The 25,954-nt window shown below is 39.9% G+C and overlaps 1 protein-coding gene across 31 annotated transcripts in view; it reads left to right on the forward strand.

Annotated features, from left to right (window-relative positions):
* The window catches only part of GTDC1 (glycosyltransferase like domain containing 1), a 266,987-nt gene that overhangs the window by 163,666 nt on the left and 77,367 nt on the right, over positions 1-25,954 (forward strand). The window lies entirely within an intron of this gene.

Raw genomic sequence — 25,954 nt, forward strand, 5'->3', positions numbered from 1 at the left:
ATGCCCAAACTGATGTTAATTGGTATCTAATAAATATATCCCTTATTCTGTTTGATTAACATATGACATTTAGACTATGTTTCTAATTATATACTGACTAGCTGTGGTACGCTTGATCTACCATACTACTCATGGGTCTCCGTCATACCAGCAGTGCAACAAATAACACTTTTCTATAAGCCTGATCCGAAGCCCAAAGTCAGTGGATAGACTTCCTTTGATGTCAACCTTTGAATCAGGCACTAATGGAACTTGAGGTTTGGATGAGATCTGGCTGACTGTGCTTTAATTATAGCGAAGACTGAGATAATATGGGTTAGAAGTGGGAAGAGTTACTGAAATGTAACTTGGACAAACCAAGTGAGAAACTTCGGTGTGTCATAAAATTAAGTTGCTTCTGGACACCCTCACTTCTGTGCAAAAGAGGTTTTTTTCCCCCTCTTTGTTTTTAGTGAGACTAGTACAACCTTTTTTCTCCAGTGCAGACCTTGCAATAATTATCCATGCATTTTTCATCTCAGGATTAGAAAGCTGAAATACGCTCTACCTGGGACTTGCTTTTGTACCACTTGGAAGTTGAACCTAACACAGAATGTCTTGGCTCTCTCATAAGTGGACTTACACCTTGGAAGCACATTCTACTACTGCTCTGGAAACTGCACTGGAACTCAAGGTGTTGATACACATTTTTCAAAAGCACCTAAGTTAGGTGCTTAATTTCCATTTGAAAAAAGCTACTTAGGAGCCTAAGTCCTATTGACTTCAATGAGAATTAGGCTTCTGATTGCCTATGTTTTTTTAGAATATGTGACTTAGTCCCTCAAGTCACTTATGCACTTTGGAAAGTTTTACCCATGGTCACTTTTCAAAGTAGAACCACTGTGAAAATTTGTTCTGCCTTTCTAACTGGAACAAGTACTCATGGAAACTGAAGGAGGACAAGTTTAGAAAGTTTATGATAAAGAGATGCACTCCTTACTCTGCTGCTGGAGAATGGATCTTTTAAGCAATTGCTACTATATTAGAGAACATTCTTCGCCTTGCAGGTCTCTCTTTGTCTCCTGGTCCCTATCATGTTTCATATAAGTCATGTTCCTCCTTCCAGTCAAGTGGGACTATAGCTTTCATTTATTCCTCCTTATTTTATCTTCCAGAATGTCCAGCTTTAAAGGGCCAAGGCCCATAACAAGCATACTGGACTGTACATGTTCTAAAGAACCAGTGCCCTGGTAAAATATGTATATTTTATATTTGCTGCTGAAATCCCCAAGTGATTGTGTCATATAAATGCTCATTTGTTCATCCCTCTGATACTTGGAATATATTTGATATTCATCTTTGCCAAGGAACATGCAATATAAATGCTTTCCTAATCAAAAAAGGCTTTGTGCATAAGAAACATTACAGTTAAAAGTATAATGTGGCTGAATTAAATATTGTACGTGTTCTCCTTGTGCTCAGTGTTTTTCTAATGATACATTTATTGAAGAAACTTTATTTACAAATGGTAGACATTGAAAATGCAAAGTAATTAAACTATAGTATTTTGTGTGTGAGAGGCAGGTAGATATCTATTACATACACAAATGTATATTTCTTTAATGATCAGGAAGAATGTATTGAATGCATCTAACAAATTATGCTTGTCCAAGTAAATACAATTAAAGTAGGGCCATGGCATTACCTTTCACCCCTGCAAGCATATAGATTTAAATATGGCTTGGGTTGAAAGTGAAATAAATCTGATCATCAGTTTAGTTGTCTAGTGAATGCTTTTTTCGTATGACAAAATCCATGCTTGATAGCACAGTTAGGTACAGGAGGCAGCCTCTGCAGAATTGGAAAAGTAAGGGTGATGCAGATCAAGGCTGAGGGACCTTAGCAGAGTTTCAGGAGCCCACGTTTGATCTGCCCCTGCTGATACAATTGCTCTAGTACCAGCACAAGTAACTCCAATTTTAAATGTTCAAGATTCAACTACACTTTTTAAAAAGTTTGGTCTGCTGTTGTGTAGGGTTTTGCAATCTGAGTGATATGTGCTTGTTGTATATATGCTTTACATAATGAGAAAATAAAGGAATGTCAATAGGGGAAGGAGCTAGAAGTCAGTTGATTTCTATTTCCACCCACTAGCTGCATGACCTTGGGCAAGTTACTACCTCAGTTTCCTCGTGTGTAAAATTGGGCTAATAAGGCTTGTAATTTGGTCCTGCTTTGAGCAGGGGGTTGGACTAGATGACATCCTGAGGTCTCTTCCAACCCAAATCTTCTGTGATTCATATGTCTAGTATATAAAATAGCAAACTAAAGTACCTTTAAAAAGATGGCCCATGAATTTAGAAAAATGATTTCTCCCTTCATATTAAAACAGTAAATGAAGAAAGTAAGTTGTCAAAATACACTAATATAATTCCATCTTTGTAAATTGCATATTTTATGTGGAAATGTGAACTACTACATATTATCTCTTTTGGAAAGAGTTTTTGCTACAAGAAGAATAATGGCAGCATACTCAGCAGGCTGCAGTTGGATGAGATAGCATGCTTGCAGCATTTCTTTGCAGCATAATTGCAGCATCAATGAACCATGAATTCAGCCTAATTAACATAACTGGAACCACTGCAATCATGCTGCCATTCAATTTACTTTTTGAACATTCTGGTGAGGCATCACGGTTACACTATTTGTTGTTGAAATGCCATAGAGTACTATCCACTTACTGCTTCTCTGGCACTGTCCTGCTGTATTTATATTGTTTAAAGATAACCCAAGAACTTTGGTGATGGAAGATTATTAGGTAATTTATTTCCAATAATTTTGTATTAATCTTCATGCAGCAAGTAATTAAACACATTCGTATGATGCAAAACTCAGGGAACAAATGCACGGAAGACTTGCCATCTCAAGGATTGATATAGACTCTAAAGTTTAATAAATTACTTTTAAGGCAAATAACTCCATATTTGTAAAAAAAATAGTAGTATTTATTTAAGAAGTTTTTTTCAAAATAGTATTTTCTGTGGTGCTGTTTAAACATTTATTTGATAACTTGTCTCAGAGAGACTTTTATGCAAAAGATTTGCATTCCATATTTTTAAAGTGTGCTAGTCAATAAAAATCTTCTTCTTGTAGTTATCATTTGTTTTATAGTAGCACCCATAGATAGCTCTAGGTACTGTACAAATACATACTTAGTGTCAGTCCCCTGCCTCAAAAAGCTTGCAATCTAAATACACAAGGCAAATAAAGGGTGGGAGGGGCAATAGAAGCAAAGAGAGGTGAAATGACTTGCTTGAAGATGCACAGCAGGTCAGTGGCAGGGTTGGAAATAGAATGCTGATCTTCTTAGTCCACTCCACTTTCCTATGCACTAGACCATGCTGCCTTTCCACTCACTGTATGTGGGATTAGTTACCTTCTCTATGGTAGGCATAGCTTTCTGATTTGTTTATATTCTTGCACTACACCTATTGTCATGGTGTGTGAGCACCTTCTAAAAGTATTCAGGATCAATGACATCAACAAAGTTTCTTTTTCATTCATCTCCCCACAACTTTGGAGAGCAAGTTACTTATTTTTACCCTTATTGCAATGCTAAACAATTATGAATCACTTTGTGGGAAAGCAAGTTCAAATCAGTGAGTTTTGCATTTGAATCTGGAAGTGGTAAAATTTGAGGTCATTCTTAGTTATTTCTAGAATTAATTCCACAATCTTAGGGTTGGCTGCTCAGAAAGCCATGTCTACTGCATACACAAGCCTGACCCTTGAAATAAACAATTCGTTTTCTATGAAGAGTGGAATTGTTGAGGGTGGTTGAGATCCCAGAGGGTGAGACAATCTTTTAGGTATCATGGGCTCAGTCCATTGAGGACTAAATATGATAAAGTTGATCAGGTATTAAACTGGTTGTCAGTGAAGTGAGTGGGTGTACAGAAGTGATGTATTCTTGGTATCTCACATTGCTGTGAAAATGTATTGCTGCATTCCACATAAGTTGCAGCTTTTCCAGGGCTAATGCTTTCAAGCTAAGATATATTGTATTGCAGTAATTAAATCTGGAAGTAATGAAAGGCATGTATGAGTGAGGTTAGGTCATCATTGAAGAGGATGGGGAATTCTTCTATCAAGCTGCTGATGACAGAAAGCATTTTTTGCAGCTGATGCTGTCTGACAATCCAGTGTCAGTGAGTAGTCTAGAAGGACTTCTGGTTTGCAGACTAGATGTCATTTGAAGTGTTTCCCTCTGTCTAAGAGGATAATCGCTATCTTCCCTGGGTGTAGCTTCAGCTATTTCTTCTTCATCTACATGCTGATATCAATCAGCTCTATGATGTAATAACTCACAGGCTCTGCAACTCCCCAGTTCGTTGAATTGCTGCTGTTATCACTGAATATATCTACTTCAGGAATATAATTGTTAAACTTCTCACTCTGAGCATTTAAGAGCTTAATTTAGCTGTTGGATCTCTTGAAATTGAGGTAAGTCATAGCTGGAACCGAGATGCCTTCCATTCTTGATCTATCCTTCAGTTAGCATCTGACATTGAATGAACTGCTCTCTCAGATCTCTGCTCTAGTAAAGGTAGAATCTCTTGTCAGAGCTCTTTGCTTGAATTGTATAGGAGAGATAGAGAAGTCTCTCTGTGGGAAGGAACTCAATTTCGTCCTCTGAAAGTGATTATGCAAAATGGCACTTCATAAAGGAGTAGACTGGGCGTCCTGGAGGCAAGTCCATTGGAGGGATATGAGTATCATGATGTGCATGTAAGAATGGGTGTTTCACATGGGGAGCCTAAGTCAAAAGTCATCATGTGTCTCAAGGGAGCAAACACAGTAGGATTAATGTCTCAGGGTAGCTGGATGCAAAAAGATGAAGACGTCTGGGAGAAGCCTGAAGTAGAGTACCGAGGGAAGAGTGGTCCACCTGTGACCTTCTCCAATAATCTTGCAATCTCCCAATAACCATTCTGCCATCTCTGGAAAAAGCAATGGAAACTGTCCACCAATAGCTTCCTTTCAGCCTCCTTTAGAAATATTCATTTATTTCTGATTACTGGTATATTACATGATACTTTTGAACTAAGTGATTAAAGGTATCTATTGAAAACATCTTGCTTTTTTAAAACAAAGTTAATATAAAAACTTCTTGCTGGTATATGAATTTCATATAGTTTGATACTGATAGAAATCCTTTTTTTTCTACTGGGAAATCATATAGAAATAGAAAATGCATTGTATGCAGAACTTGAACATCACGGTTTTCGATGAGAGTAAGATCGAATACAGAAGAAACTTCTCTAACTGAAACCACTGCTTCTGATGTAAATGCCTATGTGACCTTTCTTATATGTTTTTGATAAGTACGTAGTATAGCCTTAAATTCCTTGCATACTTAAAATTAAAATACATAGATATTCTATGAAACTTCAGATATTCACAGTAATATACACCTCTACCCCGATATAATGTGACACAATATAACGCGGTAAAGCAGTGCTCTGGCGGGGTGGGGCTGCGCACTTCGGTGGATCAAAGCCAATTCGATATAACGTCTTAGAAAAATCTCAGTCTAAGATATTAAACCTAAGACTTCATTTCTGACTAATTCTGGACTTGCATATTGTAGAGAGAGAACAAGAACTACCTGGGGTGAATGCAGTTTCTTCAGTCTTATTTTTCTCATCTTACCACTAGTAGGCTCTTTTCCCATGAAGTTTCTGTCACTACCATTCTTTTCACCTTTATCCCTATTTTAAAAAGGGGAAATAAAAAAACATTGTCACAGAACTTCATTCATTAGGGGGTGTCTGCACATCCCTAAGCTTAACACGGCTTCTGGCCTATCTCTAATGGAAGTTCAGGGGAGAGTTAAATCTTTAGCAGTTTTGGGGAAAATATGGTTTAGGATCCACACATTGGCCATCATCTCCTTCTTTCTATGTAAAAGGGTTTAATATATAAGGTTATATTGTGGACAATTGTTCCGTGCTCCATTTGTATCTAAAGTACTTAAGTGGCCTCCATCACTGTAGTATCCGGGTGTCTCCCAATCTTTAATATATTTATCCTCACTATACCTCAGTGAGGAAGGGAAATTCTGTTATCCCAGTTTTACAGATGAGGAACTGAGGCACAGAGAGGCTAAATCATTTGCCCAAGGTCATAATGGTCACACTGTGGCAGAGCATGGAATTAAACCCAAGCCTCCCAAGATCTAGGATTCTGCCCTAACCTGCGCCATCCTTTTTCATTAATGCAGGACTTGTCACCGAGCTTACCACTACAGTACCTTATTATTCTGTGGAGCACTTTGTACTGAATTTATAAAACCAAGCTCCCTTTTATTCTAATATGTGACATGCCTATCAAAAATAGAGTAAATACAATGCATCCCAAAGCACATGTTAAACTCTGCAAGAAATACAGTGCTGTAACTCTAGAAGTGTAGTGGCCTCATGGGACATGCTATAGGATTTTGCATGGCCCCAAGGACCCACAAAATTCCATGGGTGTTTTGAATTCACTTCTCAAAAGAATTAAGTCATAGAATATTAGAGTTGGAAGGGAACTTAGGAGATCATCTAGTCCAACCCCCTGCTCAAAGCAGGGCCAGTCCCCAAATGGCCCTCTCAAGGATTGAACTCACAACCCTGGGTTTAAGCAGGCCAATTCTCAAACCACTGAGCTATCCCTCCCCCCCTCAAAAAAATCTTTAGCCCAGTTCCCTAAATGGCCCCCTCAAGGATTGAACTCACAACCCTGGATTTAGCAGGCCAATGCTAAAACCACTGAGCTAGCCCTTCCCTCCTTGGTGCAGATGCTGGGGTCCTCATGGTCTGTTAAAAAGCTTTGAAGTTTCATTTTCTCTGCAAGGATATGTTTAAACATTTGCTTTGTCTTGGTACTGTATATTTTCACATTCAAAAACCACTCTAAATCAGCTAATGGAAATGCAGGCCCCGTGACTACTATCCCAAGCAAGGCCCTATTTCTGGAAGACGCTTAAACTCATATGCAACTGTAAGCATGTGAATATTTCCATTGACATCAAAGCCAATGAGACAGCTCACATTCTTTAAATTATGCATGTGCCTAAGTCCCTTCCTAAATTTGGGACCAAGAGCATATCAGAAGATTGAGGGGGAAGCGTTCAAGCACGCTGGGGTTCAGAGAAGAGACTGGCTAATGAGTTGCCTCTCTTTCTGGGGTCATGAGTTTTTGAGCTACTGAATTAGCCCAAGAATTTGCTTCAATACCTAAGGCTGATCCTTGGGAATTGCTCCTGCTGAGGAACCTATCCAAAAAGCCTTTACGAACCATCAGTAGAATTGTGGCTCCTGTGGTACCGGGAGCATTAAGTCCACCATAAACTGAATATGATGTTTCAGTTGTGTATTTTAAATAATTAAATGTAGCTACAATTAATACGTAGACATGGCGAAATTTTCATTATCATTATTAGCCCTGATTTATGTGTGTTAAGGCATGATATTGCAACATTTAAATCAGTGGAGTTTTGTCATTGACTTCAACAAGCTCAGGATCAAGAACTTAAATTGTCAATGGGTCGAAACTTACCAAATGGCTTGTCAGCCAGGATCTATATTTTATTTAGCTAAAGTAATTTTGAAAAGGCTAATTTTTAATTACATAGCTTAATTTGGACCCGCTTTCTGGCCTTTTTGAAAATTGTAACTTAAAAGTATTTTAAATTAACAGAACAAATTTTCATAAATGGTCCATAATGGAGACTAATACCTACCATGTTTTTTATTTTTGTTTTTATTTAATCAATCTATACATACAAGTCATCTGTGTATCTCATTTGCACAGAGTATACTGCAGGTCCTGTTATCATTGCTGAATGACATAAAGGAAATAAAGGGGAAAAACAGTTTTAGTCTTGTTGTTTTAGTGGTGACTCTCTTTCATTACTCTCCTTAAGCAGTCTACAATGTCTGCTAGATAGTTTAGAAAGCGTTACTTTGTTTTACTTTTCTTCTGGGGTTCTATCTGTTCATCTATCCATTCTTTTATCAAAAAGTTTTATTTTCTATCCAAGACTCTTTAGTAATAAACTTTCCAAAGTTAGGAATCAAACGGAGGAGTAGTTGTTGCTGAGAAAGGGTTTAAGGAAGTGGATGAGGTAGTTAGGTTGGTGGGTTGTTGTAGGACCATGCCTGGAAATGAACTGTTTAGAAAGAAAGATAGAGGAAGGAGTGCCTATTAAAGATACCCAAAAAAGGTTATGATAGGCATCCAAACTATGTGGATGGGTGATCAGAGCTTTTCAGAACCTTATTGCTGATTTGAGTCGGGCATCTATTGTATGTAAATGTACAGAAGATTACATTGCAAGTAAAATAAAGTCAAGTTTGTTACTGACTACAGTAACTAAGAAATGATAGAGCAAAATGTTTTGAGGGTAGTTTGAAATGGTGTTTCAAGTTTAATGTACTGCAAACAACACATCTGAATAGTTGCATGATGTGGTAGAAATACAGAATAACTGTTCTGTTGTAGGATGCAAGAAAAAAAATAATCATCTTTTTGGAGAACAAATATTTTATTCTTTGCTGATGGATGCAAATTCTGATGAATCTCATACTCTGAAAAGTTGTGTCAGAAATAATAAATCTAAAAGTGTGAAGGGAATAAATTGCAATCAGAAATTAAGAACTTTTTCTCTCTACTATGTGCAAAGATATCATTTTATGACCACTTATATTTAGTTTTCAAGTCCTACTTTTTATCCATAGTTTCCCCCATTCTTTTCACTAATGAGGAGCGTGAAAACAACCTCTCAAATAATTTTTAGAACTTTACGTATAACCTTTACTTTTCTCTCTAGTTTGATATACTTTGTCATACTGATAGCATTGCCCACATTATCAGTTGCTTACATCATTAATTGTCCATAACAGATATAGGCCAATATTTTCAAATTTAGTTACATACGGTTAGATTTATTTTGGGTGGGTTTTTTTTAGTATATTTTGTTTCCTTTCTTTAAATACCACCATCTAGCTCTCAAGAGTAAACTGTGCAGAAGAGACCACCTCCTGAGACTATTTCTGTTTTCATGCTTCTTTTTCTTTTTTTCTTTTCCCAAGTACCTAAGCATGACAGTGTTTAACCAGCCCTCTGTTAAACCAGAAGATTTACTTCTCTGGTTTACAGATATATTTAGAGATGTGAATAGACTTGTGTTTGTATTCAGATTATATTTGTATATGGAATTTTTTTTTTTTGTTCAGGAAATATTTGGATTTGGAAAACATCTCATGAACTTAATGGGGTAAAACATAAATTATGATGAGAAGGAGAGTGAGGACAAACTTTTAATTTTTAAATTATTTTATTATGAATTTATGTAACTTATTTTTATTATCATTTATCGTGTGTATTGCAGTAGCGCATAAGGGGCCCAGTCTTGGATCTGTTGTGCTAGGCACTGTACAAACACACCACCAGAAAGATGGGTAGAAGGGTCTTAAGAAGGGGTTTGAAGGCTGGCAGTGAACTGGCTTTACGGATGTTTATAGGGACCTCCTCATATGGATCTTCATGAAGTAATTTTGGTAGAGATAACAAAGGCAGCCCTAGATGGGCAGGACAGAGTACCAGATGGGAATGGCTGAAAGATAAGACAGCGGCGTATTGACTGGCAGCTGGATTTCAGTGCATACCACAGCAACATCCCAGCTCGGAGCTGGCTGGAGATACCTCTTGTGTGGGTAAGGCAGAAGCCTGCTGAGTTTTTGAGGCAGCTGGACCAGATTATCTGTTCTGATTGGTGTTGGACTGTTTAGGTTTTGAAAATTAAATCCATTCCTAAAGAAAGAAACTGAAAGTATGCTATTGTTGGGAACTTTATTTGATGTAATGGCTTGCAAGTTGACTTCAGTCGCTTATGCTGCCCTGAAATGATGCTATGCAATAACCATATGATTAAGGCATATTTAGTGTCTGGTACCAGAAATTGATTTTTTAAAATGTATTTGTTTTATGTTGTTTTCTTTGGTTTATTTATTTGTTTTCCCCAGTGTGTCACTACAATGCAGAATTAGAATTATGAAGAATGGGGGGAATGAACATTATTATTATTTATTAGGTCTTGAAATGTAGCCTACCTACAGAATTTCAGTGTAAGGGAAGTCTGAAATTGCCTCATTTTTCTGTTGTTAAGATCATTCAGGACAAATAAATGGTCTGAAACTGGGCTTTAAACTTCTTAAAAGATTTATTTTTAATTATTTGTAATTCATAAACTGACATCTATATGTAAATTCTCAAAATTCTTTCTGTACTCAAAGAGTAAGTACTGTAATTTTGGGGAGAACAAGCTGTATTCTTTATATATAAATGGTTGGATCACTGATTTAAGGGTAAAACTTAGCCCAACCTTCACCATGGAACTATGAGCAGTGCTTCCATAATGACATTCAGTGCAAGATATAGTCTGTGAATTTCTGCTCCTTTCCAATGCCATCCTCTGACTCATGTATTGCATCCCAATAACAGACACTGGCAGTGCTGTGTGACATTTTTTCTCACTTCTGTGCCTAAACACTAGATAATAAATATATTATGTTAAGGGGAGTGTTAATGTATGTATTTTTGGTTGATTTTTGGAAAAAGAACAGTGAGAACATCTTCTCTTGTTTTCCTCCCAAGAAGCAGTGCAAAGAGAGCAGGAAAGTGCTTCCAAATAGCACCAAAAACTATTGAAGATGTAAACCCAGCCACTAATTAGCTGGAATCCTCTCGTGAGACTTGGAAATTTCCCTTACCTTATTTTGGCACATGTTCTTCTGAATATCCAGCAGCCAAATATCTTCTGGTTTATATTCAGAAATATTTGCCTTGCCAAGTATTACTTGTATTCATGCTGTCTGGCAAATTTGTTATTTGATTTGCCCATCCTGCTATGGGCCCATCTCCTGCAAGATGCTGAGCATCCTCAGATCCCATTTAAGTCAGTGTGATTTGAGGGAGAGCCGCACCGTACATGACCTATGCAATATGTTTTCAATCTGCAAGGGAAGTATTTGCATAATAAAATGTGACTGAATAATATGACTAAAATGCAGTCCCGAGCTGGAGGAAGAATATTTGATTTGGAAAGGAGGGGAAAAGGAGAGAGGTCTGGGTAATACAGAAGTTGAAGATACGCAGGTGGAGATGCTACTGTAAAAATAGGATTTTCAATGTCAGGGATGATGCAGTGCTGTGATTAAATTAAAAAATGGTACCACGCGTGTGTATACTTCCATGAAAGTACTTGTTGACCACATCTTGACAACTTTTAGTGTCACAACTACAAAAGTGAGGTGAGCCCATAACTCCATGAAACTGTACATCAGAAGAACTGTGAAATCCCTCCACTTCAGCTGATAACCACCATTAATTTTTTTATTTTATATCTGTTCATTTTAAAAGCTCTTTTTAAAAGAAATATGTATTTGAACATTTTAATTCTGTAACATGGGAAGATGACCAAGTGCAATTAAGAAAATGCAGCATTCTTTTCTGAACACTTCTCTACTCTACTTTTATGCTTAAGAAACCTCAAAGTACATTTTTGCATCATATAATTTCAAGCCACTTATCAATAAATAAAATCCCAACAAATGTCTCTGATTATTAAAGATAGGATGTGGCCCTTCTGAGCTAATCATGTACTCCTAGTTATAAATATAAGCATGTAACTTACCCACAAGTCAGGTTAGATATAAAACAAAACTCCAGTATTATCAAGCTGGAGATGTAACATTTTTTTTCAAAAACTGGTCCTATATTCACAAAAGAGTGGCTGTTTTTAGACCCCACATTTCAGTGAGATAATCCATAAATTAATTTTGATTCAACTTGAAGGATCATCATCTTTAAATGAATCCAAGAGAATTATATTGCTTGTTGAAAATTATAGTTAACGTATCAGGATGTTGTCTTTCTAGTTTAAAAGACCAGCTAAAGCACTTCCAGTATAAATGTTTAGGTTTACTTAGCAGTAATTTCAGAGCTTTGAATACACATTTGGTCTCAGAAATTCAAAATGTATGTAAAAATGTGCCCATTGTATACTTACATTTAGTGTCTAAAGAATACCTATGTGTCACATATTTTGCATGTTAACAGCAGAGGAGATTAAACTCAATGGACTTACCAAAAACAGCAGTTTTCTTGATAAAACTGAAATCATCCATGTAACTTTCTTCCAAGAGTTAGCATCTGTATCTTTTTTCCCCCCAGACCAGCTTTCTATTCCATAGAGAAGTCACATTTTCTTGTAAACTTGCATGAGATTTAAAACAAAACAAAAACAAAACTTGGTTTTATTCATTCATTCAGCAATATAATTTCCAACCTTCCTGTGTTAGGCTGAATGTTTCCTTCTTAATTTAAAATAAATAAATGCCTATGAGGAAGATAGCTATAAAAACCTTTGTATCCTGAATCAAACTTGGCACAGAAGAGGTTGATATTTTGACAATCACCGGTGAAGTATTACAGAGCATGAAAGTCTAGCTCTTTGCCTAAAATGAGATTAGATCTGAAGGTAAGGAAGAAGTAACAAAGGTCCACAAAATTACTGAAAACTGAAAATATATCCTGTCCTCACTCCCACACATTCCACACTTTCATTGTGTGACTGACTGTAAAGAGAAGTGAATCTTTGTTTCTCCTTGCACCCCATCCAATCAATGCCAGAGAAATAAGCGAGAGGTTTTGGGGAGCAAGCGCTATTTGATGTCAGTCTGCCTAATGTTTCCATATGATTCTTCTAGCAGTAGGAACATCAAAACCAGAAAGCCTGCAGCTACTTTTAAACAGAGGGAAGATTTATTTTTTATTGGAAATACATATGCAAACATAGTTAATCCACAAGAACTTCCTCCACATCTAAAAACTTGGCTCAGGTTGTATGGATTTCATAGAATCCTGCATAACCCTGCACGTTGCCTTTGGTTTATGCCTCTTAAAGTGCCAGAATTGTATTTGCTTTAGGTGACGAGGAGGACCAGCAAACATTGTAGCTGAAAGAAACCTGATGTATTTAAATAGCAGAATCCCAGAAGTAGACTAGTTTACTCCAGAAAAACATGAATGTGCATCCATATATGAGAACTTTAAAAAATACGTTTTGAACCTACATTCCACATCTGCAGAAAATTTCACTGTGGAATGGAGGGAAAGGGACATCAGCCATATATCCAGTGATTCATAGAATCATAGAAACGTAGGGCTGGAAGGGACCATAGAGGTGATCTAATAAAGCCCCCTGCACTGAGGCAGGACCAAGTATACCTAGACCAGTGGTTCTCAAATTTTGTATTGGTGACCCCTTTCACATAGCGAGACTTTGTGTGTGACCCTCCCCCCCTTATAAATTAAAAGCCCTTTTTTATATATTTAACATCATTATAAATGCTGGAGGCTGACAGCTCGGGACCCCTCATGTAATAGCCTCTCGACCCCCTGAGTGGTCCTGACCCCCAGTTTGAGAACCCCTGACGTAGACCATCCCTGGAAGGTGTTTGTCTAACTGGTTCTTAAAAACCTCTAATGATGGGGATTCCACAGCCTCCCTTGGAAACCTATTCCAGTGTTTAGCTATCTTTATAGTTAGACAAATATCCTAATATCGAACCTAAATCTCCCTTGCTCCAGATTAAGCCCACTACTTCTTGTCCTATCTTCAGTGGACATGGAAAACAATTGATCTCCATCCTCTTTATAACAGCCCTTAACATATTTGAAGACTTTTATCCGGTTCCCCCATCAGTTCCAGTTTTATTTCATGCATCTGAAAGTTGCCAGAAAATACACGAACAACAATAATAAGGGAGTTCAGGAGTTCTTACAGCTCTAATCATAGTGATTTACATCTGAGATGAACTAATACAATGAAATAAAGAATATAATGCCTACCCAGAGAGACCTGTTTATGAACTGCAAAGACAATATTTAGGAGCTTATGTTCCATTCCCAGTGGTCACCTTTTTCTAAAATCATACTGTACTTGTTCTGGGCATTTTTTCAGTTCTTTATAGCTGGGAATAGGACTCCTCTGTACATGTCTCAAAAGAGAATGACACACAAGAATACAATCCAGGAGTGGATTGTTAAAAGGACCATGGCTATTTCATGGTTTCTTTTAGATAAAGTCACCGTTTTAGAAAACCATCACAAAACCAATGCTCACCTTCCGGTTAAGACAGACTAATATGACAACAAACCACTATTCTCCCCCCTATCTGTATTCATACCTTTAAAATTTCCCAGCTTATTTCTTAGACTCTTTGGCAGCTGTGTGTTTCTTAGTGGAGGCTGGGGTGGAATAGACACTCATGCTTTTCTGGTAATCATTGCTTTGTATATTTCTCCAAGGATAATCTGGAAAGGTAAACTTGTCTGCTAGCAGATTTCTTCAGTCTTTGCAATAAGATTAAATATTCTCTTGGGGTAAAGGAAGTTCACTGGAAGTAATATTCTGAAATGTCCATAATCTTTGAGTTAATCCTTAATGCAAGAGTTCTCTTCAAGAAAAGAATGATTTTTTTTAAAAGCTTATAGTAGCACCTAGCTTTATAACGGACTTACCACATTCTACCTTTATTTTTTGTATGCAAAATTATCAGGAATGAGTCATTTTGTGAAAGCCACAAAGAAAGTTATCAATTAATAGTATATTGCCTACTGGTGCCAGTCAGTGTCATAGCTTGTGATTTGGCATATGGTGCTAATTTGTCACTGCTTGCTACCATGAGGCACTTTCGCACATTCAGTAGGTTGTTCTTTATAACCCCACTCCCACCCCCTTTTTGGGGGGTTTGCTTATGTGCTCAATTGAAACTGAAACATTGTATTGTGAGTGGATATACCTCTGGCTTCTCCAGCTATATACAAAAGCCTAAATGGGGGAGGGATAGTTCAGTGGTTTGAGCATTGGCCTGCTAAAAGCCAGGGTTGTGAGTTCAATCCTTGAGGGGGCCACTTAGGGATCTGGGGCAAAAATTGGTTCTGCTAGTGAAAGCAGGGGGCTGGACTTAATGACCTTTCAAGGTTCCTTCTAGTTCTAGGAGATTGGTATATCTCCAATTATTACCTTTAGATATACATTGTGTCTTCAAATATTTTGGCTGGATTTGAAGCCAAGAATATTGAAGTGGCAGTCCATGAAGAACAACCCCTCAACTGTTGTTAAGGAAATGTGTTGTATTGCCACTAAATATTAATTCATTAGAACTCAAGCAACTTCCACAACTTCAAAATGCAATTTTTTATCTACGGTTATGAAAAACAGTGGTAGTATGACAATGAAAAGATTATGGATCTAATACTTCATCTTTTTCCCACAAGCTGTCTTCTAGAGGAGCCACCTCTGTCTCTTAAACTGTGTTTCCTGCTGAACAGCACAGTTTTCTCTCATACTGAAGTTTCTGTGTAGCTGATCCTAAACAAGCCCTTAGTTATTGAGCATTTCTATTGAGAAGCTCATCATCTGTGCCTTGATACAAATACAATCTGCTATTGGATCTCTAAAAGCGGCAAAGAATCCTGTGGCACCTTATAGACTAACAGACGTTTTGCAGCATGAGCTTTCGTGGGTGAATGCCCACTTCGTCGGATGCAAGAGTGGAAATTTCCAGGGGCAGGTAAATATAAGCAAGCAAGAAGCAAGCTAGAGATAACGAGGTTAGATCAATCAGGGAGGATGAGGCCCTGTTCTAGCAGTTGAGGTGTGAAAACCAAGGGAGGAGAAACTGGTTCTGTAGTTGGCAAGCCATTCACAGTCTTTGTTTAATCGTAAACTGATGGTGTCAAATTTGCAAATGAACTGAAGCTCAGCAGTTTCTCTTAGAAGTCTGGTCCTAAAGTTTTTTTTGCTGGAGGATGGCCACCTTAAGATCTGCTATTGTGTGGCCAGGGAGGTTGAAGTGTTCTCCTACAGGTTTTTGTGTATTGCCATTCCTAATATCTGATTTGTGTCCATTTATCCTTTTCCTTAGAGACTGTCCAGTTTGGCCGATGTACATAGCAGAAGGGCATTGCTGGCATATGATGGCATATATTACATTGGTGGATGTGCAGGTGAATGAACCGGTGATGGTATGGCTGATCTGGTTAGGTCCTGTGATGGTGTTGCTGGTGTAGATATGTGGGCAGAGTTGGCATCGAGGTTTGTTGCATGGATTGGTTCCTGAGCTAGAGTTACTATGGTGCGGTGTGCAGTTACTCGTGAGAATATGCTTCAGGTTGGCAGGTTGTCTGTGGGCGAGGACTGGCCTGCCACCCAAGGCCTGTGAAAGTGTGGGATCATTGTCCAGGATGGGTTGTAGATCCCTGATGATGCGTTGGAGGGGCTTTAGCTGGGGACTGTATGTGATGGCCAGTGGAGTCCTGTTGGTTTCTTTCTTGGGTTTGTCTTCCAGTAGGAGGCTTCTGGGTACACGTCTGGCTCTGTTGATCTGTTTCCTTATTTCCTCGTGTGGGTACTGTAGTTTTGATTATGCTTGGTGGAGATTTTCTAGGTGTTGGTTTCTGTCTGCGGGGTTAGAGCAGATACGGTTGTACCTCAGTGCTTGGCTGTAGACAATGGATCTTGTGGTGTGTCTGGGATAAAAGCTGGAGGCATGAAGGTAGGCATAGCGGTCGGTAGGTGGTGTTAATGTGACCATCACTTATTAGCACCGTGGTGTCTAGGAAGTGGACCTCCCGTGTAGATTGGTCCAGGCTGAGGTTGATGGAGGGGTGGAAGCTGTTGAACTCGTGGTGGAATTTTTCCAGAGTCTCCTTCCCATGGGTCCAGATGATGAAGATGTCATCAATGTAGCGTAGGTAGAGAAGGGGTGTGAGTGGACGGGAGCTGAGGAAGCGTTGTTCCAGGTCGGCCATAAAAATATTGGCATATTGTGGGGCCATGCGGGTGCCCATAGCGGTGCCACTGATCTGGAGATATATATTGTCATCAAATTTGAAATAGTTGTGTGTGAGGATAAAGGCACAGAGCTCAGCAACCAGTTGTGCTGTGGCATCATCAGGATACTGTTCCTGACAGCTTGTATTCCATCAGTGTGTGGGATGTTTGTGTGGAGAGCCTCTACATCCATGGTGGCCAGGATGGTGTTTTCTGGAAGGTCACCAATGCATTGTAGTTTCCTCAGGAAATCAGTAGTGTCACGGAGATAGCTGGGAGTGCTGGTGGCGTAGGGTCTGAACAGAGAGTCCACATATCCAGACAGTCCTTCAGTGAGAGTTCCAATGCCCGAGATGATGGGGCATCCAGGATTTCCGGGTTTGTGGATCTTGGGTAGTAGATAGAATAACCCTGGTCAGGGCTCTAAGGGTATGTTGATTTGTTCTGGTGTTAGTGTAGGGAGTGTCCTGAGTAGATGGTGCAGTTTCTTAGTGTATTCCTCAGTGGGATCTGAGGGAAGTAGCCTGTAAAATTTGGTATTGGAGAGTTGTCTGGCGGCCTCCTTCTGGTAGTCAGACCTGTTCATGATGACAACAGCACCTCCTTTATCAGCCTCTTTGATTATAATGTCAGGATGGTTTCTGAGGCTGTGGATGGCATTGCGTTCTGCACGACTTAGGTTGTGAGGCAAGCGATGTTGTTTTTCCACAATTTCTGCCTGAGCACGTCGGCGGAAGCATTCAATGTATAGGTCCAGGCTGGATCTCTAGTTTTGTGAGCTTTCAGTTAATTTAACTTTAGCTATGGAGGTGTTGAGAATCCTCAGTCTACAATATGTGCTCTCCATTCACACGCATGGGCATGTAAGTGGAGAGAGAAGACTGGGGCAGGGGAGAGAGCAAAAGAAGCACATACACACAGATACTTACTTGCACATACACCTCTACCTCGATATAACGCTGTCCTTGGGAGCCAAAAAAAATCTTACCGCGTTATAGGTGAAACTGTGTTACATTGAACTTGCTTTGATCCACTGGAGTGCGCAGCCCCCACCCCCACCCCGAGCACTGCTTTACCACATTATATCCAAATTTGTGTTATATTGGGTGGCGTTATAACGAGGTAGCGGTGTAGTTGTTTTCAGTGAGACTGAGATTGGGGAGAGCTGGAGCAAACTTATTTAAAATATGAAATGCATTTGACTCCAGCAATATTGGATTTCCTTAAAATTTTATGCAGCCAATGATTATCACCTCTTCAGGGCAAGGGCTGTGTCTTCCTATGATTATAGCTAGTACCCAGAACACTGGCGCCCCAATCCTGATTGGGCCCTTTCGATGCTGCCAGAATATACGCAATAATAATAATTACTAATATGTTTCACAAGCAGCTTTCTGCAGTGAAAAAGGCAGCAAACAAATCAAATGTAGCCCTTAGTAATATTACACACAAAACAACAAAAATGTGCTCTATTTTAAAGTGTACTAGCAATCTAGAAAGGATTTTCAGTCTGGGGCTATGTTAAATGTTAGTAGTGAAACCTGGATACATCTTTCTTTGATCTCTTCTCTAGCTTATACAGAATAATAGGATCAAAATAAAGTGCCATTTATATGTACACCTCTTCCCTTTGATCTTACCAGCAAATAAATAAATACTGCTACTCTTAACTCAGCTCCTTTTAGCTCAAACCATTGGTGTTTTCCATGGCTTTCTATATGTTGTGTTACTGCCTGTTTTGTTGCGTTTGAACTTACAGTTGTATAATTTTTACCTTTAAAAGTTTTACTACTACTACTCATGCAAAATTTCAGCATAATTAAACAGGTAGTTTATTGTGAATTATGTACATAATAATTTATTACGGAACAATTTATAATTCATAGAGGAAATGTTGGTGTGTTTCAAAATATCTGAATGTGCTAGCAATGTATTCACCAATAATTTAAGGTAGCTTGTTAAACAGCAATCTGCTCTGAATAAGGAACTGTGCCTAGCTGCTCCACCCCAGCAACAGATCAGGGAGGGAATTGTGACTCTCGTAGTCACCAGTTCTTTGTCCCCTCCTTGCTCCAAGGAGGAAGTAATCTGCCACTGGTGTATATACTAGCTGATATGTGCGTATAGATGGAGCTAATGTACAGGAGTAGCAGCCTCACAGTCCTTGTAATGGGTCCTCTTACCCTGTGCAGTGACCCATGATAAGGGAAGCACACAGATGAGTAAGAGGTGCTTTTCACCCCCTTACTCCCCTCTGTGTTATAAGAGCAGGTCACTATCCTGCCTTTAGAAATAATAATTATAGAACGTGCCTACTTAAGTGTAAGGCTGTTTCTTTGCACTCCTTGAAATCCCTCTTCAAGACTCCCCTCTGTCTTAATTTCTTCAAAAACGTGACACTGGCTAGGCAGCTGGTGTGCTGAGATCACTGCTTATCATGATGAGTGGGACTTTCTCATTGTTTCTTTGTGCTCTCTCTGCCTCTTTGTTGTGTCCAGGGGCGGCTCTAGCAATTTCGCCGCCCCAAGCACGGCGGCACGCTGCGGGGGGCGCTCTGGCGGTAGCCGGTCCCGCGGCTCTGGTGGACCTCCTTCAGACGTGCCTGCGGAGGGTCCGCTGGTCCCGCGGCTCCGGTGGAGCATCCGCAGGCGTGCCTGCGGGAGATCCACCGGAGCCGCGGGACCAGCAGACCCTCCGCAGGCACGCCTGCGGGAGGTCCACCGGAGCCACCTGCCGCCCTCCCGGCGACCAGCGGAGCGCCCCCCGTGGCATGCCGCCCCAAGCACGCGCTTGGCGTGCTGGGGCCTGGAGCCGGCCCTGGTTGCATCCACCTGTTGCCTGTGGTCAGAGACAAGAGGTTTTCAACCTGTGGTCCGTGGACTCCAGGGGGTCTGCAGAGTATGTCTAAGATTTCCAAAGGAGTCCACAGCTCCATTAGAATTTTTTTTTTTAGGGGTCCACAAATGTAAAAAGGTTGAAATCACTGTCCTAGACTGTGTGTTCATCCGGATAGGAACTATGTGTTTGCATTGCACCTGGAATAATGGGTCCCTGATCCATGGCTGGAGCTCCTATACAGTTCTGTACTACAAATAATAGAAATCCAAACAATAAATAATAATCCACTAATTAAAGAAAAAGAACATTGCTTTAATGTTTTATTCTGAGTATTTGCCCTCAGAACTTCCTAAGTATGCCATGGTATAATTTAGAAAGGTGTTTGGAGCTGTATTTATCTTGTAGTTTCAGCATCTATTCTATAAAAGCTTTGACTTTAAACCCCAGTATGACATAAGAAGCATCCATCCTCCGTACCTGCAGCTGCCATTTACATATTAGAGGTGGGTCCAGAAGTTAACACTTTGAAAGCTACAGTTACACCATTTAAGGAAGGGGTTACGGCATGCTTCATAGAAGAAGTTAAGATAAAACAGTTACAAAGAATATTATTAGGTTTTTTTTCCCTTAGAGCAACAAGGCCAGAGGATGTGTTCCAACTATAGGGGGATCACACTTCTCAGGCTCCCAAGCAAAGCCTATGCCAGTGTGCTGGAGAGATGGTTATGCCCATTAGCTGAACCTGGGATTCAGGAGGTACAATGCGGATTCCATCCTGGCCACGGAACAACAGACCAGCTCTTTGCTCTCTTGCAGATACTCAAGGGGTGTGGGAATTTGCTGATCTGGTCCACCTTTGTTTTGTAGTCCTGTCTTGTGGGAAGTGCTGCGGGAATATGAGTTTCTGGTACTACTTTTACATGCTATCCGGTCTCTCTGCTCTCGGAGTGAGAGTTGTGTTTGTATTCTTGACATTAAGTCGAGTTCATTCAGGGTGGGTCTTGGACTCCACAAGGAGTGTGTCTTGTCCCCACTTCTATTCGTGATTTTCATGGACAGCATATCAAGGTGCAGATGAGCTGTGGAGTGCATCTGGTATGGGGACTTGGAGGTGCCATCTCTGCTGTTTGCAGATGATGATGTCCTTCTTGCTTCTTAAGAATGCAGTCTCCGACGTGCACTCGAATGTTTCACTGCCGAGCATGAAGCAGCTGGAATGAGAATCAGCACCTCCAAATGAGAGGCCATGGTCCTATCCTGAAAGAAAGTGGACTGCTCTATCCAGGTGAGGGGAGAGCAGCTGCCCTCTGTGGAAGAGTTCAAGTGTCTAGGGGTCTTGTTCACAAGTGATGGCAAGTGGGAGCATGAGATCAACCAGCAGATTGGTGCGGGGGAAGCAGTGAGCTGAGTTTTTGGATGAAGCTCTCTGTTTACAGGTTGCTTCCCCATATTTACCTATGGTCATGGACTTTGGGTAATGACCGAAAGAATGAGACTGTGGGTACAAGCAGCGGAAATGAGGTTTCTCTGCAGGGTGGCTGGGCTTACTCTCTGACACAGGGTAAAAAGCTCAGCTATCCGGGAGGGCACTGGAGTAGAGACACTATTTCTCCGGATTGAGAGGAGCCCATTGAGGTGGTTTGGGCACCTGATAAGGATGCCCCTGGGAGGCTTCTCTTGGAACTCTACCAGGCACATGCTACTGGACAGAGGGCCCAAGGCTGACCCAAGACACACTAGAGGGATTATATCTCCCCCCTGGTCTGGGAAGGCTGGGGAATCCTCTGGGAGGAGCTGGAACCTGTTGCAAAGGAAAAGGAGATCTGGTCCTCCCTACTGTCCATGCTGCCAACCCTCACCAGGAAAACAGCATAAAGGGGAAAAAAAAGAAGAAGCAACGAGCTCATTCTAGTATTGTGGTGATCATGAAATAAATGAGCTCTGTCATGAAGTCAGTGGGTACAAGTTAATACAAGGCAGAAAAGGAATAACAATAAAATAAAACAACAGTGGGTCCAGAGTTCCTTCATGACAATGACAATGTGATTGTATTGTAGTATAAGGCACTGGTGCGAGTATTATTTTTTGATGCTTGAGTGAAACATATTTACATATATACAAAGTTCTGTCAATAAAGCTATAACATTGTAGCACTATACTTGATATTTTACTTTTTGTACCTTAAAAGTAATTTACTATTGTTCAAAAATTCAGCTCTCACTGGTTTTGTTTCCAGAACCCCCAAAGGAAGAGAAAAACAACAGAAGTCCATAAAGGCAAAAAGGATGTATTCTCATTTCAGTTCACAGAACTTCTTGCCTTTGAACAGTACAAATATATACCCCCTAGGTTTGTAACAACACTGAAAGGATACAGAATACTTGAAACATCAAATTAACAGCAAGTCCACTATAGCTATGCAGAGTTTTACCAGAACACCCAATAGATCTTGACAAGAATTTCATTGAGCTTTAACCAACTTGCCAAGCTTTACAAAATCCTATACTGCAGACTCTCCTTCAAGGAATAAACTTTAAAAACTCTGCAAGCAAACTGAGTTGAGTTTTACATAAACAAAAATTGATGCTTGATGGTCTGTAGATGAGATTTTTAAGGAATTGCCCTGTTCTTCATACCTATATAAACCTAACATTAAATAAGAAAAATCCACAAAGCACATCAACAAGCCATAGTGGAAATATACTGTGCACTCAGTATAAGGAACATTTGTGGGGACATGGCTTCCATTAGTTATAGCGATGTATTCCTTATACTGAATGTGCAATAGTATCCTTTCACTTACTGCTGGATGTTCTGAAGAAGCATATTGGTGGCATGGGGTCCGTTGACCAGGGCCAGCTCCAGGCACCAGCCGAGCAAGCTCGTGCTTGGGGCGGCAGATTGTAAGGGGCGGCATTCTGTGCAATCCTAGGGTGGCACGGCCGCCTTTTTTTTTTTTGGTTCACCGCTCCAGCCGCCTTGTGCCCTGGTGGGGTTTTTTTTTGGTTTGTTTTTCTTTTGTTTCGCTGATGACTTTCAGTGCGCCACTGTAGGGGGCGGCGGCGTGGAGGAGAGGAGCGCCCTGCTGGGAGTGGGCTGCGCGCTCTGTCTGCCCCAGCCAGTGCCAGGTCTGCAGCAAGCCTGGCAGCCCGCGTCCTTCCCTCCCCACCGACTGACGACTTTCAATTCACCTGCAGGCGGGAGTGGCGCGGAGCCCTCCCGGCAGGCGGCACGGCGGGAGGGGCCAAGTGGTGAGCGCCCCACCTGAGGGAAGCCCTGGCCGCCCTCCTTCTCTCTCTCCACCCCCCCCACCCCCCAGCTGAGGTGCACACTCTGCTGGCCGGGGCATGTCTGCAGTGCAGGGAGTCCCGTTAGCTGCATTGCAGCTGCCGCCCACCCAGAGGCTCGTCAGCGCAGCTGGGGGAGGCAGCTGCAAGCCACCAAGTAAGTGGCACCGAAAGTTTGCACCCTGTTTTTCTTTTTTTTTGGTTCGCCGCTCCGGCCTCCCTGCACCCTGGTCATTGGGGTTTTTTTGTTTGTTTTTTTTTGGCTTGGGGCGGCAAAAAAGCCAGAGCTGGCCCTGCCATTGACCACAGCAGTTTCACCACAGTTGCAGCATGGCAGATAATAGAGCCATGGGCAGATGCCCAGTGTCCCAAGAATCTGTAGGGAGATCATCTTTTGCCTATTGCCACATTAGAAAGGGAAGAACTGAAGCAATATCAGAGCATTTCATTGTGATTACACACTTATATCGACATTTGCCAATGAAGTCCTGTACTATCCCTTTCTCACACTTCATAGTTATTTGAGGGGTTCCCACCAGTAGCATACCATATATCAGTGACATGCAGACTCTCCCCACTTACCTTTTACAAGACCACTTGCCCAATGAAGATAGTAGGGGACATGCTTTTAGTTCATTGTAACTTATCATTCATTATAGTGAATTTATATCATGTAAAGAGAAGAGAATCTTATGACAAGGTATTTTCTGGTTCCAAAATACACGGGGACAGATCCTCAGCTAGTTTAAATCAGAGTCATCCCATCAAGCTATGCTGATTTATACCAAAAAGGATTAGACACAAAGATTTTCCTTTAAAGATACTACTACTGATAATCAATTGTAACATCTTCAAGAACTTTGTACAAACATCTCGGAAAACCCCTATGAGGTAGAGAAATTTTATTATTTCAGTTTTAGATGGTGAAATAAAGACACACAAATGTGTTTTGGGGATTTTCCAAAGAGACCCAGTGACTCACTAGCAGAGCCAGGATTAGAACTCAGGAGTTCCTCTAAACCAGGCTGCCTCTTTAAGATATAAACACACATACATTTAAACAGTAGTTGTAATGCCAGGAAGTACAGATGTGTGTAACATATTTCAAGTGAGGGTCAGAATCTGCATTACCTCACAGCTCTGAGGCAAGTGACTGGACCTCATGGTTTTTAATGCCCTCTAGCTGAGATAACTGCATCATAACCCTGTGTTTTTCTTATTGCTTGAATGTTATACTCATGTCTCAGTATGTTTTAGAATTTTGGGGGGTTTAAATTATTTATTCATACACTTGACTAGCTTTTTCAGACAAAGTTATAGTTCACCTCAGCAAACCTTCAAATATAACTGGGTTTCAAAGCTTATTTATTTATTGGAGTACCTGAGACAGTGGTAAATAATTAAGGTGAAATACGTGTTTCCCTGAGAGAGAAAGAAAGAAGTTTGTATTTGTGCAGTAGAGTGGGTTATCAAAAACAGATGTGACCAAGTGGAATATTTTACATAAATTTATTAAAATAATTATTTACCTGTAAGTTATAAGTAGGGCTTAGCTTCGCTAGTTTGTTGCTAGTATGTACTGCCAATAATCTGCCAAAAAGCAGCTTGCTGGCAAAATCTTTGAAATGGTTAGCTTATGCTTGCACAGAACATTACAACCCTGATTCAAATGAAAACCTACCATAAAGGAGCTCTTTGATGTTGGATTAACTGGAACATATTACTGATATATGGTATACAGTTTATATGGATTGTGTATACTGTGCAAGAAATCTGGATACCTATTAAGTGCAATTTGATATGTAATTATTTAGGACAGTTATTGTTTTCAGTATTCACTATGAATAGGATCACAGTGTCTCCTCAGGTTTAAAATAAGGAGTTATATATATCCTGTGTAGCAGCCCAAAGCACTTGAATACTGCTTGGTCAATTAATAAAGGAATGATACCAAAATGTAAAATATCTGACATCTCCCTATAGTTCATAATTTTAAAGGCAAGCCTTTTCTTTTAGGAACAATTTATACATTACATAAACTTAAGTTTTTCATCCAAGTATCATTTCAAAAATGGCAAGCTTAAATATTGGAGGCCATAGGGAAACATAATATTACGATAATGTTCTTTGGTGCGGTTTGGAAGGTTTTAGGAAACATTTGGAAGTATTTTTCTCATAAAGTCACTTAACTATTGAAGTGTTATGATAGCATTCCCTTCTGCATTGCATATATTACAAAAGAGTCCATTTAAAGGGGACGTCCGTTTTAAATATCTGATTAGAGGGATTTCCACAAATTAGGAAATTACATAGTACAGTATCCTGGTATTAGTTTAATTTTTAAAAATGCAATTAAATAAGCAAAGCCGTAGATGATTTGAGGTGTGATATCAGTTTCAAACACCCATTCATTTCCAATCCTATATAGTAGAATGAGAATCTGTAATATTTGGAAACCTTATTTTCTAAATAAATGCTAGAGAGGAGCTGAGTTGTTTTTCATGATTTGAACATTAGTGAATGGAACCAATTTTATTGGCACTTTCATAACCCTAAAAGTTAAAGTTAAATGTAACCATTTTTTAAAACAATGTTGTGACCAGTTCTTTTAAAATGCTGCAGATAAAGAACATACCTCAACAAGTTCTAAAGCTCCATCAAGTGTTAGACTAAATGGAATTATTTAGGATACTGATAACCATTCTGCTGCCTTTTAATGTTAGTGTGTAGGTATTATGTACATATAATTTTTAATAGTGAAGTAAAATTACTATTGTTAAAAACATGGGAATAATGCCATAAAAAATTGCATTCTTCTATCTTGACCATTTCTAGGTACCCTCACCTTTCATCTGCATGGTAAAATATGCCAATTTTCTGTGGCAGTTATTGGTTCACCTCT

The sequence above is a fragment of the Mauremys reevesii genome, linkage group 11, assembly GCF_016161935.1.
Source record: "Mauremys reevesii isolate NIE-2019 linkage group 11, ASM1616193v1, whole genome shotgun sequence".
In the NCBI taxonomy this organism is placed as follows: Eukaryota; Metazoa; Chordata; order Testudines; family Geoemydidae; genus Mauremys; species Mauremys reevesii.